Below are 7,500 nucleotides of genomic sequence, written 5' to 3' on the forward strand. Positions count from 1 at the left end.
AAAAGCCAGCATATTATATAAATAGTGAAGAAAAGGCAAAAGCTTACAGCACCTGGTATTCCCAGGCGGTCTCCCATCCAAGTACTAACCAGGCCCGACGCTGCTTAGCTTCCGAGATCAGACGAGATCGGGCGCTCTCAGCGCGGTATGGCCATAAGCGAGGGCTGCTCCAAAAAGTGGGCTATTTAAAGATCAGCCTCCGTAAAAGCCAGCATATTAAATAAATAGTGAAGAAAAGGCAAAAGCTTACAGCACCTGGTATTCCCAGGCGGTCTCCCATAAAAGTGTAACAATCGGCCTTATCAGCCGAGTTACAAGACTAAAATGGGGTCAGATTTAACTGTGAGAGATGACTAGTGGTTAAAAGAATGAGACATAAAAGAAAATTGGTTTAAATAGATTTGGTGTATTTACAAGGTTCACATAAAAGACTTTAAAACAACACGATAAAACTAGGTAAACTCTGTTAAAAGAATACAGTTCATTTGTCCATACCCTAAAAACAGGTAAACTCTGTTAAAAGAATACAGTTCATTTGTCCATACCCTAAAAACAGTCCAAGAACCCCAGTGTGTTGATAAGTCCAATGTGAGTGTCCACCAGTGTATATACAATCCACAGAAAGTGTAATCCAAAGTTTGCAGGTGGTGAATGGAAAGGTGAGCTCTAAAATTAGCAACTCCTCAATCCAACAGTTTGGTGACTGTCCTTTGTTTGTCATGCTGCTCTCTTATACAGTTGTACTTCCTGCTTCCTGTCATGTGTCTAGTCACATGACAGGCCAACCATCCATTTATTAAAGACACATACACTTAAAATGTTAAGAGTAATAAAATGGCCTAAAAAACATGTAAAACACTTAAAACTCTATAATACATGTAAATGATTGTAATAAATAGAGCGGTAAAACACGTCTTTCTAAAAGCCAGCATATTATATAAATAGTGAAGAAAAGGCAAAAGCTTACAGCACCTGGTATTCCCAGGAGGTCTCCCATCCAAGTACTAACCAGGCCCGACGCTGCTTAGCTTCCGAGATCAGAGGAGATCGGGCGCTCTCAGCGCGGTATGGCCATAAGCGAGGGCTGTTCCAAAAAGTGGGCTATTTAAAGATCAGCCTCCGTAAAAGCCAGCATATTATATAAATAGTGAAGAAAAGGCAAAAGCTTACAGCACCTGGTATTCCCAGGCGGTCTCCCATAAAAGTGTAACAATCGGCCTTATCAGCCGAGTTACAAGACTAAAATGGGGTCAGATTTAACTGTGAGAGATGACTAGTGGTTAAAAGAATGAGACATAAAAGAAAATTGGTTTAAATAGATTTGGTGTATTTACAAGGTTCACATAAAAGACTTTAAAACAACACGATAAAACTAGGTAAACTCTGTTAAAAGAATACAGTTCATTTGTCCATACCCTAAAAACAGGTAAACTCTGTTAAAAGAATACAGTTCATTTGTCCATACCCTAAAAACAGTCCAAGAACCCCAGTGTGTTGATAAGTCCAATGTGAGTGTCCACCAGTGTATATACAATCCACAGAAAGTGTAATCCAAAGTTTGCAGGTGGTGAATGGAAAGGTGAGCTCTAAAATTAGCAACTCCTCAATCCAACAGTTTGGTGACTGTCCTTTGTTTGTCATGCTGCTCTCTTATACAGTTGTACTTCCTGCTTCCTGTCATGTGTCTAGTCACATGACAGGCCAACCATCCATTTATTAAAGACATATACACTTAAAATGTTAAGAGTAATAAAATGGCCTAAAAAACATGTAAAACACTTAAAACTCAATAATACATTTAAATGACTGTAATAAATAGAGCGGTAAAACACGTCTTTCTAAAAGCCAGCATATTATATAAATAGTGAAGAAAAGGCAAAAGCTTACAGCACCTGGTATTCCCAGGCGGTCTCCCATCCAAGTACTAACCAGGCCCGACGCTGCTTAGCTTCCGAGATCAGAGGAGATCGGGCGCTCTCAGCGCGGTATGGCCATAAGCGAGGGCTGTTCCAAAAAGTGGGCTATTTAAAGATCAGCCTCCGTAAAAGCCAGCATATTATATAAATAGTGAAGAAAAGGCAAAAGCTTACAGCACCTGGTATTCCCAGGCGGTCTCCCATCCAAGTACTAACCAGGCCCGACGCTGCTTAGCTTCCGAGATCAGACGAGATCGGGCGCTCTCAGCGCGGTATGGCCATAAGCGAGGGCTGCTCCAAAAAGTGGGCTATTTAAATATCAGCCTCCGTAAAAGCCAGCATATTATATAAATAGTGAAGAAAAGGCAAAAGCTTACAGCACCTGGTATTCCCAGGCGGTCTCCCATAAAAGTGTAACAATCGGCCTTATCAGCCGAGTTACAAGACTAAAATGGGGTCAGATTTAACTGTGAGAGATGACCAGTGGTTAAAAGAATGAGACAAAAAAGAAAATTGGTTTAAATAGATTTGGTGTATTTACAAGGTTCACATAAAAGACTTTAAAACAACACGATAAAACTAGGTAAACTCTGTTAAAAGAATACAGTTCATTTGTCCATACCCTAAAAACAGGTAAACTCTGTTAAAAGAATACAGTTCATTTGTCCATACCCTAAAAACAGTCCAAGAACCCCAGTGTGTTGATAAGTCCAATGTGAGTGTCCACCAGTGTATATACAATCCACAGAAAGTGTAATCCAAAGTTTGCAGGTGGTGAATGGAAAGGTGAGCTCTAAAATTAGCAACTCCTCAATCCAACAGTTTGGTGACTGTCCTTTGTTTGTCATGCTGCTCTCTTATACAGTTGTACTTCCTGCTTCCTGTCATGTGTCTAGTCACATGACAGGCCAACCATCCATTTATTAAAGACACATACACTTAAAATGTTAAGAGTAATAAAATGGCCTAAAAAACATGTAAAACACTTAAAACTCTATAATACATGTAAATGATTGTAATAAATAGAGCGGTAAAACACGTCTTTCTAAAAGCCAGCATATTATATAAATAGTGAAGAAAAGGCAAAAGCTTACAGCACCTGGTATTCCCAGGCGGTCTCCCATCCAAGTACTAACCAGGCCCGACGCTGCTTAGCTTCCGAGATCAGACGAGATCGGGCGCTCTCAGCGCGGTATGGCCATAAGCGAGGGCTGCTCCAAAAAGTGGGCTATTTAAAGATCAGCCTCCGTAAAAGCCAGCATATTAAATAAATAGTGAAGAAAAGGCAAAAGCTTACAGCACCTGGTATTCCCAGGCGGTCTCCCATAAAAGTGTAACAATCGGCCTTATCAGCCGAGTTACAAGACTAAAATGGGGTCAGATTTAACTGTGAGAGATGACTAGTGGTTAAAAGAATGAGACATAAAAGAAAATTGGTTTAAATAGATTTGGTGTATTTACAAGGTTCACATAAAAGACTTTAAAACAACACGATAAAACTAGGTAAACTCTGTTAAAAGAATACAGTTCATTTGTCCATACCCTAAAAACAGGTAAACTCTGTTAAAAGAATACAGTTCATTTGTCCATACCCTAAAAACAGTCCAAGAACCCCAGTGTGTTGATAAGTCCAATGTGAGTGTCCACCAGTGTATATACAATCCACAGAAAGTGTAATCCAAAGTTTGCAGGTGGTGAATGGAAAGGTGAGCTCTAAAATTAGCAACTCCTCAATCCAACAGTTTGGTGACTGTCCTTTGTTTGTCATGCTGCTCTCTTATACAGTTGTACTTCCTGCTTCCTGTCATGTGTCTAGTCACATGACAGGCCAACCATCCATTTATTAAAGACACATACACTTAAAATGTTAAGAGTAATAAAATGGCCTAAAAAACATGTAAAACACTTAAAACTCTATAATACATGTAAATGATTGTAATAAATAGAGCGGTAAAACACGTCTTTCTAAAAGCCAGCATATTATATAAATAGTGAAGAAAAGGCAAAAGCTTACAGCACCTGGTATTCCCAGGAGGTCTCCCATCCAAGTACTAACCAGGCCCGACGCTGCTTAGCTTCCGAGATCAGAGGAGATCGGGCGCTCTCAGCGCGGTATGGCCATAAGCGAGGGCTGTTCCAAAAAGTGGGCTATTTAAAGATCAGCCTCCGTAAAAGCCAGCATATTATATAAATAGTGAAGAAAAGGCAAAAGCTTACAGCACCTGGTATTCCCAGGCGGTCTCCCATAAAAGTGTAACAATCGGCCTTATCAGCCGAGTTACAAGACTAAAATGGGGTCAGATTTAACTGTGAGAGATGACTAGTGGTTAAAAGAATGAGACATAAAAGAAAATTGGTTTAAATAGATTTGGTGTATTTACAAGGTTCACATAAAAGACTTTAAAACAACACGATAAAACTAGGTAAACTCTGTTAAAAGAATACAGTTCATTTGTCCATACCCTAAAAACAGGTAAACTCTGTTAAAAGAATACAGTTCATTTGTCCATACCCTAAAAACAGTCCAAGAACCCCAGTGTGTTGATAAGTCCAATGTGAGTGTCCACCAGTGTATATACAATCCACAGAAAGTGTAATCCAAAGTTTGCAGGTGGTGAATGGAAAGGTGAGCTCTAAAATTAGCAACTCCTCAATCCAACAGTTTGGTGACTGTCCTTTGTTTGTCATGCTGCTCTCTTATACAGTTGTACTTCCTGCTTCCTGTCATGTGTCTAGTCACATGACAGGCCAACCATCCATTTATTAAAGACACATACACTTAAAATGTTAAGAGTAATAAAATGGCCTAAAAAACATGTAAAACACTTAAAACTCTATAATACATGTAAATGATTGTAATAAATAGAGCGGTAAAACACGTCTTTCTAAAAGCCAGCATATTATATAAATAGTGAAGAAAAGGCAAAAGCTTACAGCACCTGGTATTCCCAGGCGGTCTCCCATCCAAGTACTAACCAGGCCCGACGCTGCTTAGCTTCCGAGATCAGACGAGATCGGGCGCTCACAGCGCGGTATGGCCATAAGCGAGGGCTGCTCCAAAAAGTGGGCTATTTAAAGATCAGCCTCCGTAAAAGCCAGCATATTATATAAATAGTGAAGAAAAGGCAAAAGCTTACAGCACCTGGTATTCCCAGGCGGTCTCCCATCCAAGTACTAACCAGGCCCGACGCTGCTTAGCTTCCGAGATCAGACGAGATCGGGCGCTCTCAGCGCGGTATGGCCATAAGCGAGGGCTGCTCCAAAAAGTGGGCTATTTAAAGATCAGCCTCCGTAAAAGCCAGCATATTATATAAATAGTGAAGAAAAGGCAAAAGCTTACAGCACCTGGTATTCCCAGGCGGTCTCCCATAAAAGTGTAACAATCGGCCTTATCAGCCGAGTTACAAGACTAAAATGGGGTCAGATTTAACTGTGAGAGATGACTAGTGGTTAAAAGAATGAGACATAAAAGAAAATTGGTTTAAATAGATTTGGTGTATGTACAAGGTTCACATAAAAGACTTTAAAACAACACGATAAAACTAGGTAAACTCTGTTAAAAGAATACAGTTCATTTGTCCATACCCTAAAAACAGGTAAACTCTGTTAAAAGAATACAGTTCATTTGTCCATACCCTAAAAACAGTCCAAGAACCCCAGTGTGTTGATAAGTCCAATGTGAGTGTCCACCAGTGTATATACAATCCACAGAAAGTGTAATTCAAAGTTTGCAGGTGGTGAATGGAAAGGTGAGCTCTAAAATTAGCAACTCCTCAATCCAACAGTTTGGTGACTGTCCTTTGTTTGTCATGCTGCTCTCTTATACAGTTGTACTTCCTGCTTCCTGTCATGTGTCTAGTCACATGACAGGCCAACCATCCATTTATTAAAGACACATACACTTAAAATGTTAAGAGTAATAAAATGGCCTAAAAAACATGTAAAACACTTAAAACTCTATAATACATGTAAATGATTGTAATAAATAGAGCGGTAAAACACGTCTTTCTAAAAGCCAGCATATTATATAAATAGTGAAGAAAAGGCAAAAGCTTACAGCACCTGGTATTCCCAGGCGGTCTCCCATCCAAGTACTAACCAGGCCCGACGCTGCTTAGCTTCCGAGATCAGACGAGATCGGGTGCTCTCAGCGCGGTATGGCCATAAGCGAGGGCTGCTCCAAAAAGTGGGCTATTTAAAGATCAGCCTCCGTAAAAGCCAGCATATTAAATAAATAGTGAAGAAAAGGCAAAAGCTTACAGCACCTGGTATTCCCAGGCGGTCTCCCATAAAAGTGTAACAATCGGCCTTATCAGCCGAGTTACAAGACTAAAATGGGGTCAGATTTAACTGTGAGAGATGACTAGTGGTTAAAAGAATGAGACATAAAAGAAAATTGGTTTAAATAGATTTGGTGTATTTACAAGGTTCACATAAAAGACTTTAAAACAACACGATAAAACTAGGTAAACTCTGTTAAAAGAATACAGTTCATTTGTCCATACCCTAAAAACAGGTAAACTCTGTTAAAAGAATACAGTTCATTTGTCCATACCCTAAAAACAGTCCAAGAACCCCAGTGTGTTGATAAGTCCAATGTGAGTGTCCACCAGTGTATATACAATCCACAGAAAGTGTAATCCAAAGTTTGCAGGTGGTGAATGGAAAGGTGAGCTCTAAAATTAGCAACTCCTCAATCCAACAGTTTGGTGACTGTCCTTTGTTTGTCATGCTGCTCTCTTATACAGTTGTACTTCCTGCTTCCTGTCATGTGTCTAGTCACATGACAGGCCAACCATCCATTTATTAAAGACACATACACTTAAAATGTTAAGAGTAATAAAATGGCCTAAAAAACATGTAAAACACTTAAAACTCTATAATACATGTAAATGATTGTAATAAATAGAGCGGTAAAACACGTCTTTCTAAAAGCCAGCATATTATATAAATAGTGAAGAAAAGGCAAAAGCTTACAGCACCTGGTATTCCCAGGCGGTCTCCCATCCAAGTACTAACCAGGCCCGACGCTGCTTAGCTTCCGAGATCAGACGAGATCGGGCGCTCTCAGCGCGGTATGGCCATAAGCGAGGGCTGCTCCAAAAAGTGGGCTATTTAAAGATCAGCCTCCGTAAAAGCCAGCATATTAAATAAATAGTGAAGAAAAGGCAAAAGCTTACAGCACCTGGTATTCCCAGGCGGTCTCCCATAAAAGTGTAACAATCGGCCTTATCAGCCGAGTTACAAGACTAAAATGGGGTCAGATTTAACTGTGAGAGATGACTAGTGGTTAAAAGAATGAGACATAAAAGAAAATTGGTTTAAATAGATTTGGTGTATTTACAAGGTTCACATAAAAGACTTTAAAACAACACGATAAAACTAGGTAAACTCTGTTAAAAGAATACAGTTCATTTGTCCATACCCTAAAAACAGGTAAACTCTGTTAAAAGAATACAGTTCATTTGTCCATACCCTAAAAACAGTCCAAGAACCCCAGTGTGTTGATAAGTCCAATGTGAGTGTCCACCAGTGTATATACAATCCACAGAAAGTGTAATCCAAAGTTTGCAGGTGGTGAATG

The 7,500-nt window shown here is 39.7% G+C and overlaps 10 non-coding genes across 10 annotated transcripts; all 10 read right to left on the minus strand.

Moving 5' to 3' along the window:
• Nucleotides 1–40: 40 nt before the first annotated feature.
• On the minus strand, nucleotides 41–159 carry LOC141303939 (5S ribosomal RNA). The gene has a single exon (XR_012343905.1). It is a non-coding gene; the product is annotated as a 5S ribosomal RNA (ribosomal RNA).
• An 801-nt stretch (nucleotides 160–960) lies between these two features.
• LOC141304058 (5S ribosomal RNA) lies at nucleotides 961–1,079 on the minus strand. Its single transcript, XR_012344023.1, has one exon. It is a non-coding gene; the product is annotated as a 5S ribosomal RNA (ribosomal RNA).
• Nucleotides 1,080–1,880: 801 nt separating this feature from the next.
• On the minus strand, nucleotides 1,881–1,999 carry LOC141304092 (5S ribosomal RNA). Its single transcript, XR_012344057.1, has one exon. It is a non-coding gene; the product is annotated as a 5S ribosomal RNA (ribosomal RNA).
• An 84-nt stretch (nucleotides 2,000–2,083) lies between these two features.
• Nucleotides 2,084–2,202, minus strand: LOC141303941 (5S ribosomal RNA). The gene has a single exon (XR_012343908.1). It is a non-coding gene; the product is annotated as a 5S ribosomal RNA (ribosomal RNA).
• An 801-nt stretch (nucleotides 2,203–3,003) lies between these two features.
• Nucleotides 3,004–3,122, minus strand: LOC141303942 (5S ribosomal RNA). The gene has a single exon (XR_012343909.1). It is a non-coding gene; the product is annotated as a 5S ribosomal RNA (ribosomal RNA).
• Nucleotides 3,123–3,923: 801 nt separating this feature from the next.
• On the minus strand, nucleotides 3,924–4,042 carry LOC141304059 (5S ribosomal RNA). Its single transcript, XR_012344024.1, has one exon. It is a non-coding gene; the product is annotated as a 5S ribosomal RNA (ribosomal RNA).
• Nucleotides 4,043–4,843: 801 nt separating this feature from the next.
• On the minus strand, nucleotides 4,844–4,962 carry LOC141304029 (5S ribosomal RNA). Its single transcript, XR_012343996.1, has one exon. It is a non-coding gene; the product is annotated as a 5S ribosomal RNA (ribosomal RNA).
• Nucleotides 4,963–5,046: 84 nt separating this feature from the next.
• Nucleotides 5,047–5,165, minus strand: LOC141303943 (5S ribosomal RNA). The gene has a single exon (XR_012343910.1). It is a non-coding gene; the product is annotated as a 5S ribosomal RNA (ribosomal RNA).
• An 801-nt stretch (nucleotides 5,166–5,966) lies between these two features.
• LOC141304253 (5S ribosomal RNA) lies at nucleotides 5,967–6,085 on the minus strand. The gene has a single exon (XR_012344218.1). It is a non-coding gene; the product is annotated as a 5S ribosomal RNA (ribosomal RNA).
• Nucleotides 6,086–6,886: 801 nt separating this feature from the next.
• LOC141303944 (5S ribosomal RNA) lies at nucleotides 6,887–7,005 on the minus strand. The gene has a single exon (XR_012343911.1). It is a non-coding gene; the product is annotated as a 5S ribosomal RNA (ribosomal RNA).
• Nucleotides 7,006–7,500: the final 495 nt, after the last annotated feature.

Source organism: Garra rufa, unplaced genomic scaffold (assembly GCF_049309525.1).
Source record: "Garra rufa unplaced genomic scaffold, GarRuf1.0 hap1_unplaced_001, whole genome shotgun sequence".
In the NCBI taxonomy this organism is placed as follows: domain Eukaryota; kingdom Metazoa; phylum Chordata; class Actinopteri; order Cypriniformes; family Cyprinidae; genus Garra; species Garra rufa.